Source organism: Corvus kubaryi, unplaced genomic scaffold, assembly GCF_017639235.1.
Source record: "Corvus kubaryi isolate FWS band 111438036 unplaced genomic scaffold, C.kubaryi_AGA036_p1.0 137, whole genome shotgun sequence".
In the NCBI taxonomy this organism is placed as follows: Eukaryota; Metazoa; Chordata; class Aves; order Passeriformes; family Corvidae; genus Corvus; species Corvus kubaryi.
This window is the reverse complement of record NW_024580671.1, coordinates 29459482-29474280: the sequence shown is the minus strand read 5'-3', so window position 1 is coordinate 29474280 and position 14799 is coordinate 29459482. Positions and strand designations below refer to the sequence as shown.

Sequence of the window (14799 nt, the reverse complement as noted above, 5' to 3'; positions counted from 1 at the left end):
AAAGCTGACACTATTTTAAGTGACTTTCTCAAGTAAGCCAAGCAAACATGGTCAAACAATGAACATAAAGATTAGGGTGGGATAACCCAGGGGTATGACACTCCAACACCTGTGTCTCTCATTGTCTGTCCTAGTCCTGGTTCTATTCAACATTCTCATGGAATGAGAAAAAGGCAGAAGAGAGAGTAGCAAACCACCATGGTACACAATTTATACACATGGACAGGTTTGGAATTCATAAAGCAAAGACACTGTAGTCCGGACAAACTGAAATGCCATATTAAGGCATATGGAATATGAATTCCACTCATAATGACCATGAGGTGTCTCTGGCTCCTACATATTTAAAAAAAACCTCCAAAACTCTGTCTTCAATTGAAAACATTAATCAAGTTCCTGTATCACAGGTGTGGAATTTTAGCCCAGCTCAGGGAAATACAAAAAGGCTGCCTCTCAACACTGCTGGCTGGCTCTGACAACGTGCCTCATGCTCCAGTCTAAGCTTCACATGTGATGCTGCTGCGTAACTCTGGAAAGCGTAGCACAGAACAGCTTGGGTTGGAAGGGCCCTTCAATTACGCTAGTTAGTGTGAAAACTCCCTGTGATTTCAAAACAATAATAATGATCCTCAGAGACAAAATTCAAGAGATTCTCAGTCAAAATAATACTCTAAGCACATACGTACAATTACACACCATGACATGATTTCATGAATTCTATGTCAAAGTCTCTACTTGTATGAACAGCAGTTTTTGTCTGCAGAAGAGATGAGCTCCCTGACATCAAAGAACATCTTGGGTCTAAAGCACAAGACAGGGACAATAACTAGAACCTTAACTTTAATTTAGCCCAGCTTCTCCCCCATCCCAAGAAAGCCACAAACATAGAGGTAGAAATTAACACTGAAATTACGAGTAGTATTATCAACAGACTTCCTCTGAATACTCACAGCCAAGGTAAAAACCTTCAGTATATATAAAAGATTCAGAGGGACTGTTGACAGAGATCCTTAACTAAAAGGGCCTTAGGAAAACTACTGCAACTAAGTAATTCCTCATCCATTATTAAAATTCAGCTGTTATCCCCCTAGTATTTTCCCTTGTATGAATGACACATAAACTGTGAACTTAGCTACCATGAAATATAAATAAGTGTGGTACGGAAAATAAATTTTTCAGCATGCAAACATCTCTTATAGAAACTGGAATACATAATCGTATTATGTGTGAAAAACAACAGTGTTTCAGAACATTCAGCACTTTTACCTGAGGTACACTTTATTCACTAGTGTAAGTTTCAAGAAAAAAATAAAAGGGAATGAATCACTTGTTCATAAAAATTGTATACAGATGCAATGGAAAAAGTCTTTACAGGAGAAGTTTAATGTGCAAGAGAAATTATATGTAGGTACAGTTACTTACCAAGATGTAGGATTAAGTTCACTCTTCCACATACCACTATCAAGGCACAAAGTATGAGTTATTCACAGTGTAGGGAAAAAGATTTCACTTGTGCATTAAATAAAACTAATCTGAGACCCACATTTTAGTTGAAGCCAATAGCCTAGCATTTTTTAAAAGTTCTTATCACTTGTTCTAGAATTAAAATGAAAGGCTCTGAACAGAACTAAAACCTATGCTAAAACATATCTTTTCTGAAAAGAAAATCCCGAAGATACTCTATAAAACTGTAATATTTCTAAACTGAATAGAGAATATAAAATACAAATACAGACCTCATTATTAACAAATCTGCATTTTAAAACAATATGCACGACATCAATTTTCAGATGTTTACAAGCCAGGACATTATTTCAATGATCTACCTTATTTTTGTCAGCAGTTTTGCTGTGTCAAATCTCAGAGCAAAGACTATTTTATTTACATGGCTATACAATTTGTTTTAAAATTCAATACTGTTCAGTCCAATAAATGTTAAGTAATTATCAAATCCCCTGCTTTAGAATATAATTTCTAGCTCATAATAGCTGTTATTCTTTACATCTTACAGCTCACTATCTGATTAATTTAAGTCTGTGTCCAGCACTATACAAGTCAGACTATACCAGCACAAGGTTTCTTAGCTCACTGTAGAACTCTGTGAATTTATTAATTTTACTGTTTTATTTTTATAACCTGCACTGAAGCAACAAACTTGACACAGTGATGCTTTCCCACTGCGCCGTATATGAAAATACTGTCAGAGGGTCTCTGTGAAGAATGATATTTTCTACTAAAGAGAAAAATAACCTTGATCATGAGATAGATTAAATTTAATTCTAAGGTGTGGTAGAATGCTGATCCTAAATTAAGGGGAGTGAATTCCCCAAATGGATAGAAGAATAGACTGTAGCAGCACAGCAAATGAAAAAGTCTTCAGTCTGTGGAAAGGTTGCTTGCATTTATTTGCAGACAATTTTGAAATTCAGATTCCTAGTGGCTCATTTTAAAGGGGGATAAAACAAGAGTCAAGTAGAAAGACAATGAAAAAGCCTCATGCATTAAGATCTCCTTAGGCAGGAAATAAAACCAAACCTGAAGCAAAAAGCAACCAAGTAACATTGTCATACCGCAAGTTTCTACTGGGTGATATATATGTGCTTGAGAAACGTAGTTTTCAATATGCAGTACACAAAAACCCCAACAGTAATAATACTGACCTAGATCCGAATTCAGGAAAATCCTTCATCTAACATTAAAATAAAGAACAAGGTGTCTTAGGCTTTTCTCAAATAAGTCAGTACTTACATCCCAATAAACACAAGGATAGCAACACTAAACAGTAATAGCCAGATCTTCTAATAATAATTCTATAATATTGATCAAGTAAAAAAGACAACCAAATTTTTTGGACAAGAAATCAATAGGATTTTAGAACAAATCTCCAGGAAAGAGTAAAACCTGCAGTGCAGGAGAACATATGGCACCCTCCCATCCTCCTTGCTGGTGACTCCTACTACAGCACACATTCCTTCCCAAATGCATATGGATTTTAGCTTTGCTCATATACAGTGCTGGAGGAGGGAGGGGAAAAGACCGAAAGGAGATCATCTTCCAGCTTCCCTTCTTCCCCACTCCCGGAGGGGAAGAGTGGCACAAATGGAGAGAGACTGTGTATCAGCACCCAACACCTGGTTACATGTGTGCTCTGTCACCAAGAAGAGAGGGATGGAACAGGGACGTGCTGCCCCTCTTGCCCCTGGCCTGGGCACTCGCTGCATGCTCGTGCTCCCTCAGACCGACAGAGGCACAACAGCAGCCTCAGGATGGTTCAGCAAAGACAGTACAAGGGATAGATTTAGGCATGAACTAATTCTGCCTAGATTAGACAAAACGCTCTCATGACTATTTTTGCTACTATGTTATCTCTGTTACCCTAAAATGTGGGCTTCTAAAAATATAAGTCCAGGTACTTGCCGAGCTGTCCCGTTTCCCCAAGAGTATTCACAGAGGATTTCATCGCTCCCTCCTCTTTTACAAGCCTTTCATTCTGGAAAGTACATTGTGTATGGGGCAAAACTACAGCTCTGAAAAACAAATGAGGTGGACCTGCACATCTGGATTTCTGGCATGACATGTCTCCAAAGATGACTATGCTTTCCTTTCTTTCGCAGTTCCAACATGTTTACCCAGCAGCAGTGCTGGGCCTGCTTCAAGATGTAAATTACTTATTAGTCAAGTAATTTTTCAAACAATCTTTACTTTATTGTACCCAAAGAAATACCACATTGGTTAAAGAGCTTGTTGCTACCAAAATTTTTCAAAGTCCATCAAATGAAAACTTGAGGAATTTTATGGCATTATGAAACAGGGTCAAGTTAGAAAGATCCAGATTTAACTTCATCATTTTAATAAAGTATCACTAACATATAAACTGCTACGAAACCTAGAAAACTGAGCAGCAATACTGTCTCCCTTTTTTTGCTGTTTTTTTAACATTAATCTGTATTTTATGCAGCTGTCTTTGTATTTGTTGCAGCTTTTTTTTTTTAAAAATCAGACTAACAAACATACAGCAGTACCCTGTCATAAGAAAAACAGTAAAGGAAAAAATGACAGTTTAGATAGTGATGGATTCTCTGGGAAAAGCGCTGAAAGACGTCATGGCACAAAATTATTGTGCAAAATCAGACACGGTTTTTAGTTAAAGAAGCTTAGTGACTTTAAGTGACTAAACTATTTTCAGTTAAATATGTATAACACACATAGTTGTAGTAATATTAAATAATTTACTTAAGCTAATTCTACCTTTTCCCCAAGAATTTTAATAGAGATAAAATAAAAGGCAACAACTCCCAATTAGGTATTAAAATTTCAGCCAAAACCATTTTACTAAACACTTGTATTACTATATGCTTCACATTAATATTACATGAATTATTGAAGACTAATTAACTATGCATGTGTCTGTCCAAGCAGGTTTCTCCTCAAAATGCAGTCTCTTGCTTTCCTCTGTTTTCAGTATTTGCTTAAAGGCAGTACATTTGAGTCTGTGCCTCATATCAACTAATTATGAATTCCTTACACCACGGTGTACTACCTGCCACAGACGGAAGGGAAAAGGGAATGTTTCATGCTCCATTTGCTGTTGATAACATCTCACCGGGGCTGTCTGCTTTGCAAACTACTCTGTGGAACATGTGTCCAGCAGACGTACAATTAATAGTAAGGAGTGCTAACAGATGATCAACAAGAAATATCATGCCTTCGGCCAAGCCACCCAAGCCCTGAGCCAACACCTCCTCCAGCAGCTGCAGGGAACACTAACAGCAAAGGAGGTGGCAGTTCCCGGTTCAGCCGCACTTGCCTGGGCCACGGGCTGATCCGCAGGAGCATTTCAGATATAAGTACAGGGCTCTCAGATACAAATATAGGGCTCTCAGAAGGCAGCTGGTGGGCTCACCCGGGGTCACAGATTGGAAATTAACAAGGTAATACAGCAAGATGTTCAGTGTGAGAGGACTTCTTATTAATTTGGATGCTTTAGAAGGCATTTTGAAGCCTAGGGAAATGGCAGTGTAATGGTATCCAGCTGAAGGATGGAGGAGGGGAGGAGTGTGTGCCCTAACCACAGACACGTATGCACCTGGGTACTGCGGAGGAAGCTGCTACCATTGCCACCACCCCAATGGAGATAGGCAATCCAAATCTGGCAAACAATGACAGCTTCATATCTCAGTTCTCTGCTTTAATATGATTTAAAGAAAAAAAAAATCCAAAGGACAGAAAAAAGCATTCTTTAACCGCAAACTAATTGAATTTGAAGGTTTTACAAAACCAAAGCTCCTAATACATTGTAACACAGTATCTCCCCATACTGCCTCATCACTAAAGGGAAACTTACCCATTTTGTTTAGTCTCCTAACAGACTTTATAACTTCAATATCTGGTACATAAAAATCTTTAATTTTATAAGGCCTGAATCTGATCCTGAATACTGCAGGAATTGACCAGAATGGGCTGTGGAGTGAAATGCCAGTGAGACTGCTGCACAGCTGCACAGCCATGGGACAGCCCAGAGCTGGGAAGGCAGACCAGCAAGAGCTGCTAACTGGGAAAGGTGGCGAAGGAAGGCAAGGGGCCCTTCCATGCAAAATTAGTGAGTCCCCTGTGCCCACCTCCACACCTGAAAACTTTCTGCTGAACATAAATTAAAGAACTAAAATCTACCTTCATTTAACAATGCTTTTTCTACTTGACCCGAAAATATTTCAAAAAATGAACAATTACAGTTGACAATATTACTGGGTGAAAAAATAGAAGCTTACAGGATTTAAGAAAAAAAACGTTATTTTCATATGGGGGAAAAAGCATTTTCATGAAACAAGGTCAGTATTTTTAAAAAGGGCCAGTGTTGCCTAATCATTAAAGCATAGAAACTTGCAAACTCAGAAGTGTTAGGAACCTTCCTGTTCACCTTTTGTCATTCAGAACTTCTCAGTCTTTGCCCACTGTGGAATGAGGTTTGCTAATACCTGCCTAAAACACCTACTACACACTTTGTGAGGAATTTTCTAAAGGATGCTGCAAAATTGCGAACCAGAGGCATTAATTAAAAAGGATCAATACTCAGAAAGTAACATGTGACACAGGGTCCTCCACACATTTACAACAGCAAACAATATTCTAATACTGAGCAGGAAAGCCCTAGATATTACTTTTATTTAAAAATCCTGCTATTTTCAAAATGTTGCTATTAAACTTGCCCATATGGTCCAACAACTACAGCTCTCATGAGTCTTCTATATTAATGGTAGTTGAAAATAGTCTTGGAATACAGATACTTGAAAAAATGTACTATTTGAACTATACTAGCACAGTGCAGCTCCATTCTCTCAAAATCCTGTTTCACTGAATAGAGAAACTATCACAAGTTAACTTGTTACTTCTTCCCCATTTGGCTTCTCTCTTTTTTTCTTTTTTGTTTTTTGCTTTCAGAACCATCCTAATTTCCACATACAAAATGCTTAAACATCAAGTATCTTAAATGCAGAACATGTTGTACCTTAAATGACATACAAAAAATGAAAAGAGCCCAAGTGACTGAACAATCAGCCACACACTATAATTTCTACCTGCATGCACGATGCTTCAGGTTATGGGCACTCAGATTCCCAATGGTTTGTTAACAAGATCTCCATATTTTCCCCTCTACATCAATACTGGAGTTACATATCCATTTATCTCAAAGAGATATCTCTTTTAAATATTGCTAATGTTTTTACACTCAAAGCATATCTCCTCTGATTTAGCAACATGACCTGTTAAAGCGACGTCAAATATCTGATAAAACAGGTACAACTATAGCTGGCATGTTTCCTTGACTGTTCTTCAATAATTATCTTTTGCTATAGTCACCTAAATAACACACTACATATTCTGTTTAAATTTTGCTGATCTTTCTTTCTGGCTACACGAAGGATTTTGTGTTCTACAAATGATTCCAATCAGAAAATACACCTATACAGTGTAACACAGTGAGACGAAACAATGGCTGGAGATGAAATTTAGAGATGGCCAACAAGACTGATTTTTTTGTTGTCATAAAACATTTAATGAGCCATTAACATAAAGGAATAATTAATGGATCTTTTTTTCCTATGGAATTGAAAAAACCTTTCGCAGCTGTAAAATAAAATACAGATCTAACACCTGAAGAATTATGCATAGAAACACCTTATTTTTATTTTTAATACTATTTTTTGTTATGGTTGTTACTACTGCTCCTAAAACCACTTCAGTATGTGTTAGGCGAATATTCCACCATCCTTTTTTAACGCACACTTCTAGCCCTTACATGCAGAGGTTGCAAACTGCAAAGTAGAAGTGAACTATATTGAAGTCAGACATTCATTTTAGCTATTCCAAGATTCAAAACATTCTATCATCTGTTCCTATGGAAACTGAAAGGATATTCTAGGTTATATCAGTATCAGCCGATTATGTTGCCGAGAAATCTGTGGTTTATTTTAATCCATAGTTCAGAGGTATAAATTCATGCTTAGTGTTTAGCTTGGTGATTTTGAATTACTGAAGTATGGTTAACACTTCAGTTCCATTAGATCATACTTTAAGATAAAACAAACTCCTTTTAGACCAGAATAGTAAAGGGAAAATTTTATAAGGTTTGGTTAATCCCCATGAAGTTTACCGTTCAGATGTAGGACATAACTAATATATACTTGGGAGATATTTTTTGATTGTTAGATGAGCCATACATGGCTGTATCACATCTTAATAGAATAGATCAAGGAAAAAATAATTTAGATTTATAGAAAACTCCTTCAGTAGTGCCATGCACCAGATGGCCAGATGAAGGAATCTGATTTAGCAAGCTAACAAGATCATGAAAACCATAACCATAAGACTGAAGATGAAAAATAAAATTGAATAATGCAACATGACTATATTTCTATGACAAAGAAACTTAAAGGTTAGGCTAGAATAAAACTTGTGAAGACATTTGAACACATTAAACGAAAACTCTCCATATATATACAGAGCGACTGTAAAAGAAAGAAATGAAACAGTGAAAGTTAGTAGGATTTTAATTAAACAGACTGAAATGCCATTGTGATCTTTCACAACAAAAGCCAATATGACAGCTATAACGTGTTGGAATAAGTCTTCTCTGTCTACATTAGAATTAGAAGAAGCAGCAAAATGGGTGGTTAACATGAATTTAAATAAAAAGCTTTGGATTTCATACTCCATTTTCACTAAACAAAACTAGATGATTTAAAGTCAACTATAGCTACCACCCTCATCTTATGCCAAAAGTAGCAAGCAGGTTCAAATTTTCCTCTTTGCAGATAATACTTCAGTCTTCTTACTCTAGATTCAAATAATTGACTTCAAACTGAATAATCAGAAATGCCTTCTATTTCTATATCATACTGTAGTCAATCACTTTACAAAAAAAAATTACAAAGTAAGTGCCTCAGTCTAGTTTCCATCAGGATCTCCTGCAGGGAATCAGGATGGTGGTATAACAAGGAAATATAACAACTACTGCCTAAAGTGTACTACATTGGTTAAATTTTTGACAGTAACAAGGTTAAATTCCAACTACTAGCTTTCAAGATAGAACTAAATGTCAGAATAAAAAGAAAAAGAAAAAAAAGAAAAAAGCAATTATTACTTTTTTACTTCAAAAAAGCATACTCTCTGGTAGCATTCCAATTCTAGTTATTCCAGGCTTTTCCTGAGGGTAACCAACAGTATATGGATAAAAAGATGAATGGCTACGAGCCAAATCAGAAGAGTTCTTTTCTCTCTTTTTTCCTACTTTATTTGCTATTCTAACGATCATTTCGTAACTATGCACCCCTATGCAGTTATGTACATCTACGTAACAGCGATCAATCCCACTGCATGCTGAAGTGCATAAGGGCTTATATTGCTTAAAACGTATGACAAAATATGATAGCTAATATGTAAAAGCAGCAAATGGCAGGCAAAAACATTTGGAAACTAAAACTGTGCTTCTGACTAGCACAGTACATCACTGTGGGTAATGTAACAGATTCTAAGCTAAATGAACTAAAGCTGTACATTAGAAGCCCCTACACAACCACGGGGCACACAATGTGACATCCTGCTACAACCTTAAACTTTGTTCTACAGTCAAGCACATCTCCACAAAGCTGACAACTTTAGAAAGCATAGTCATGCACTTGCACAGTCCACTTCACAATGAAGCGTTCATCTGAAGATGACACTAAACCAGCAAAAAACAGCAGGCATTTTTGATTTAAATCGAAGTGTTAAAATATCATGAAGTAATCTAGAAAAAAGTGCAACACATCCTCTTGCTAAAGTAGGCAAGATTGAAAGTAACTGGGAAACTCAGGATCACAGGATCCCGCCCATACAGGCATGCTCCAAAAGCCATCCACACTTTTGGCAGTAATAATTAGAAGCAATTAGAAAATGAAACACTATTATATTTTTCCATGTTTCATCAAAAAGTGGAAAATGGAGCCCAATGCCAACCATTCTTAATATCTGAATATCGCAAACACCTTGAAGTGCATTTGCATGACAGGAAAATGCTGCCACGGGATAATAAGTGCATGTATTGCTTAAGATCCTTGACATTAGATTGAACACTGACCTATGAATGATTTAAGAATAATTTCACCAATCTTGCCATAACCCTGCAAACTGTGGTAGATAAACACTCAGCTCAGAGGGCCCTGAAATGAAATAAATTATGCAACTTCTTGATGACTGTGTCTGGAAAACTGGTCAATTATGTACGTACTTTCCCCTCCAATCCCTTGGGGATAAGAAACAAGACCTATTAGAGATCCTTGACAAGAGATTAAATGCTGGTCTATGAGAGATCTCAGATTAATTTCACCAATTTCGCAACACCACTGCAAGACGTACTACACAAGCACCTAGCTTAGGGAACCCTGAACTGAGATAAATTGAGCAACTCCTGAATAATCACCTCCAGACAACTGGTTAATTATGCAGACACTTCATCCTCCCATCACTTTTCTCAGGCACTAAATAGCATTAGTCAAGAACACTTATGCATATACATCTAGTTAATAATTTTTTAATGTAAAGAAAAGCTGTACTTGTTCCAGAGACAACAACTGAAAGGTTCAGCATGAAAAAGAATGCAAAACAGAACAATTCACAAAACAAATTCTTCTTAATGAGTTACAATATGAAAACTCAAAATGCCCCCAAATTTGTTCAAAATAACAACAGTATAAAGATGTTACACTGTGAATAACTGAGAAAATTTTGTTCAGAGCATACTGTTTACCTATTTATCCTGTGTATACAAATCCAGCATTTGACTACGTGTCAGAAGTAGAGTTTTAGGATTTATTTCTGTGCAGTTTTTCCCCTCCTCTTCTTTATTCTGTGAGGTTATAATTAGCAAAGCTCTTCATTTTGCAAAAACATAATTCTATGTATTTTAAAAAAACCTGCACACACAATTTAACAAAGGATACTTATTGGGCTTACACCTATTTTTTTCTTTCTCTAACATGATCAGGACACTTCACTATATGATCACCAGAACAATTTCAAAGAATTATCAGTGATTTTGACTCTCTCCAGGTCCATGCTAGGCAGGTAGGTTTGTCCACACCTCCTATAAGGGAAACTGGATAAAAACCATCACATAATTTCTCTAAAACCTAAAAAATGCCCAACTAGTCAGACATGTACAGATTCCTCCAGGAGACAAAGAATGAAAATTTTTAGTATGTGGTCAAAGATACAGAATGTTTCTGTAACACACAGAAAGACAAACTGTGTAAAGTCCAAACCCAGGGAAATCTGAATTCGGCTCTCATTTCCACACCACATCCTGCTAGACCTAAATGGATATTTATATTTTAATCAATCTTTAATGATACCATTGATACCTCACAACCTATATCCTAATTATTACAGTTTGTATCAATAAAGCCACAAGCAAGAACATAGATTCCTAACATATTTCACCCATGCAAAAATCCATCCTTCTTACACAGAGACCCAATGCTGGTGTTTAAAGCACTGAATCTAGCTCAGAACTAAGGTTACCATTTCAGAGGATGAAGGAGATGGAAATGAAGCTCTTTTCGGCGCACACATGGCCTGGCTCCTAAAGCTACCAACGTTGTCATTACCAGGTGGAACTAAGCTTGGTCATCCCTGGCTCTAAGACCCACACCAAGCAAGGCAATATTACAGGAGAAAGGGTTTGAAGCATGAGCTAAGTTGCAGAGAAGTTTTCTCATTTTTAAGTATAGCAGCCACAACACTGTGTCTGGAAAAACTGTTCTACCTGGAATTGAGCTATGGTAATCTTACTGAATTCCTCTCTTCCCCAGTTATTTCTTATTATTCTTACACAATATTGCTGTTGAAAACAGGGGTGACATGGTACCAAGAGCAAATCTAGATTCTTCAGCCTAGGGTTCATCGTGGGAGCAAAAGAAATGCTGGGGATGTTTCAGGTGGTTGCAAGATGCATATATATCTACTTTTAAATTTTTAAAGCAGAAAACATTGCTGTCCCTTCTGCTAGAAGGGTGGCTTTTAATCAAGTTCTTGATGCATCTCTGCTAAAGCAGTCCTTCCTGCATCCTAAGCTATTTGCCATTAGCCTGCTTACAGTATGAAGGAAAGCTAGCAAAGAGTTTAGTGTGGTTATACTCACAGCTTTTTTACTGGCTAGGCTCGTGGTTCAATGTCTTAGAAAGCCTCGAGCAGCCTAGAGAGGTAGCACAGGCAATCCAGCATTTCAGTAGCTCTGAAAGTGGCAAAATGGTAACTGCAAAGCTGATACCACCAGCAGAAGCAAAGAGGTAGAAATACAGCTCTTGGCTTAGGCCTTAGTCCTGCAATCAGCTGCTTTCAATCGAGACAGATATACACAGCAGTTACTCGCAGAAGGGAGCTGAGCCAAAGAGGGTGGGCCCACTCTGAGCTCTCTCTTTTATTCACGAGAATGGAAAGAGGCAGACAGGGGGCAGAGCCGGGGTGACCGGCCAATCAGACACTGCTCCAGCGTCTGAGTTACTTTTGGTTTTGCCCCCCATTAGAACAAAGAGGTTCAGAGCACATGGCAGGGGCAAGTCTTGACTGGTCTGACCAGTCTCAGGGAGGGGGAAGGGCGACCTCGAAGCAGGCAGCAACAGTTTAGGACTAGAAAGTAAAGATGGGGTAGAATCCATTTTCTTTAAATTGTTCTGTGGGTCACGAAAGACCATCAATCTGTGCTATGTACACTAGGAGTGCCTAACAAAGCACACAAGACAATAAAAATCCTGCCTGTAGCCACTGGTACCCCTGTGTGGTCAGGTTTGCTATTATTGGTATTACTTTTGTCAACAATAGCAAAGAGAGCTTACTCTTTCTAAAAGGATTAGGAAGACAAGTGTGGTTGGCAGCTCTATGAGAGCCTGTTAAGTCTAGACACACTGACAGACACTTCCAGTTTATACCCAGATGGCAGCTTTAAGATTCTACCAGGAACAGGAGTGAAAGGCTTCACTTCTAAAGCAGTCAGTGGCTAATGCCACACTTCCAAAGGGGGAAGAGATTTCATTTTTTCTGAGAAATACACAAACATCACAGTGTGGACATGCCACAAAAACATGAATTACACTGAAGAGAAAAAGACAATATATTACTTAGGTGTAAGTATCTGTTTTCGTGTGCTACTGCTGGACGTTATTTGGGGGAATCTGTGCACAGCTCATTAGCATGTGACTTATACGTCATTAAATAAACAATCAAACTAACAAAAATATTCTCTTTCAGAAACAAAGGGGATATATGAAAATGTTAAAAGGAGCAATTTAGACTCTTTAGCTCCATTCTTTTTGTCAGAGTAACTTCTAGCAGCGTCTCTGAAAAAAAAAGGCTGAATTCTAGAGAAGACATTCACCAAATTCTAAAGACTTTTGTTTAAAAATAGATACTTCCAGTTTTAGTTTTTAAATGTATTTCTGCTTCCTGCTTCTCTTCCAGATGGACACTGAAATACTCTAAAATGGAGACATAAGGCTAATTTTCCTCTTAAGGCATTGTTGAAAAGTGCTAGATGAAATATAGAAATACAGCTCACTCTTACGTAGGCAACTGATCTCATGTATTATTTACACAGCAGATGAAAACAAGGGTGGAAACTAAAACTGCATTTGCAAATATGAATATCAGATAACTGAAGAACCACCTGGATAAATACAGATGCACTATTCTCAAAGGGACAGACAGCTACCAGAATATACACTAGCAGGAAGACAGTTCATCTGAGGAATTCTGTAGTACCTAATGCAGGAGAAAGGATGAAGGTCCCATGTCTTCTTAAGGGAAATCTCAGGGGTTGGAAGGTATAGATGTAAATCAGCTTGTCAATAAAACACATAGCTACAGTAATAGGAATCAAAGACCTACTATTCACTAGTCACATCTCAAATTCTAGATTTCTTGGGCAATGCCTGCAGGCGTATTTTCTAAAGCAAACTATTGTTCTCAATATTAAATTCACAAATCATATCCAACAACAAACCTGTGCTGCATAACCCAACACCTCCTCATGAAAACATCCCCATTTCTGGTATGACTAAGCACTAATAATATTCTTCTAAACACTCTTCCATTTGTTGGAAACAGGCCCCTGGCTAAAGCACAACAGGCATATACTTTAATAATCTCTTGATTACCTGGCGACAGCCTGGAACACCTAATAAATCTGTCTATTTTTCAGGTGGAGTGGGATTGATTTCCCCCGGGTTTCTTTGTCAGTTCCATTTTAGGACTTAATATGAAGAGAAAATTATCAGAGAAGGTCAAATCTGACATGAAAAACTAGAAGGAGTTCACACTGATGAAGACTTTTGCTACATTTAAAATAAATGTCCACTTGCTTTTTTCTTAGGCCCTATCTTCAGTCAATCTTTATTAAATAATCTATAAGCTTCACAGCTTGCAGAAAGTGCAATCACAGCTTGGCAACATGCTCAAATAGCCAGAAGTTTCAACACTGGAATAGTAATCAAGTGAAAAATGGGGTGGTTTTTTTCCTACCACTTTGTTACCAGCAAATAGTCAAAGGTATTTACCACAACCATGACTTCTTACTGCAGGAAAATAGTGGAAATGATAGGTCTAAGTAAAAGTTTGAGACACACTGATAATTTTAATCCTCAATTGTTTAATCAAGCCAATTTACTCAATAGGTTTCCTATTCTGTATACGTTCTATTTTCATGTCAATCTTCAATAGTATAAACAAATGCTATACTGACTTACAGAGAAGTTTAACTATAAAGTTAAACTTACAGAGAAGTTTAATTATAAAAATATCTTGTTCTAAGCCTCTTTGTTCTCTAATTTAAGATCCAAATTTGATAGAAACTTGTACCAGATTTCTCCTCTTAGTCTAGCAATAGAGATTTAAAATACTTTGGTTATTAAAGAACATTAAAAAGTATAGACAAAAGAACATTAAATTTTTGTACTAGTTTGAAAACAAACTAGTGGGAGACACCAAGTCAGAATAACAATTTAATAGGGAAATAAAAGGAAGGGGAAAGAAAAAAACAATAAAAGGGGATAACACTGGGTTAAACTGACAGAGTTAGGATACAACCTGGCACCCTGTTAGTCAGGGTGGTGGTAGCAGTCTGGTAGAATGATGGCTGCAGTCCTCCCGAAGTGGCGATCCTGTAGAAAAAAGGGTCTGCTCCTCCTCAGAAGGTCCAGTGGTGGCTATGTAGCTCCTGTCCTCTGGAAATCCAGTGGGATGGATTGTCTCTGGTGTTCAGTCTCAGAT

At 37.4% G+C, this 14799-nt stretch overlaps 1 protein-coding gene across 2 annotated transcripts in view; it reads right to left on the bottom strand.

The window, feature by feature from the left end:
* Positions 1 to 14799, bottom strand: part of COG5 (component of oligomeric golgi complex 5) — a 178092-nt gene that overhangs the window by 88578 nt on the left and 74715 nt on the right. The gene's annotated exons all lie outside the window — the stretch shown is intronic.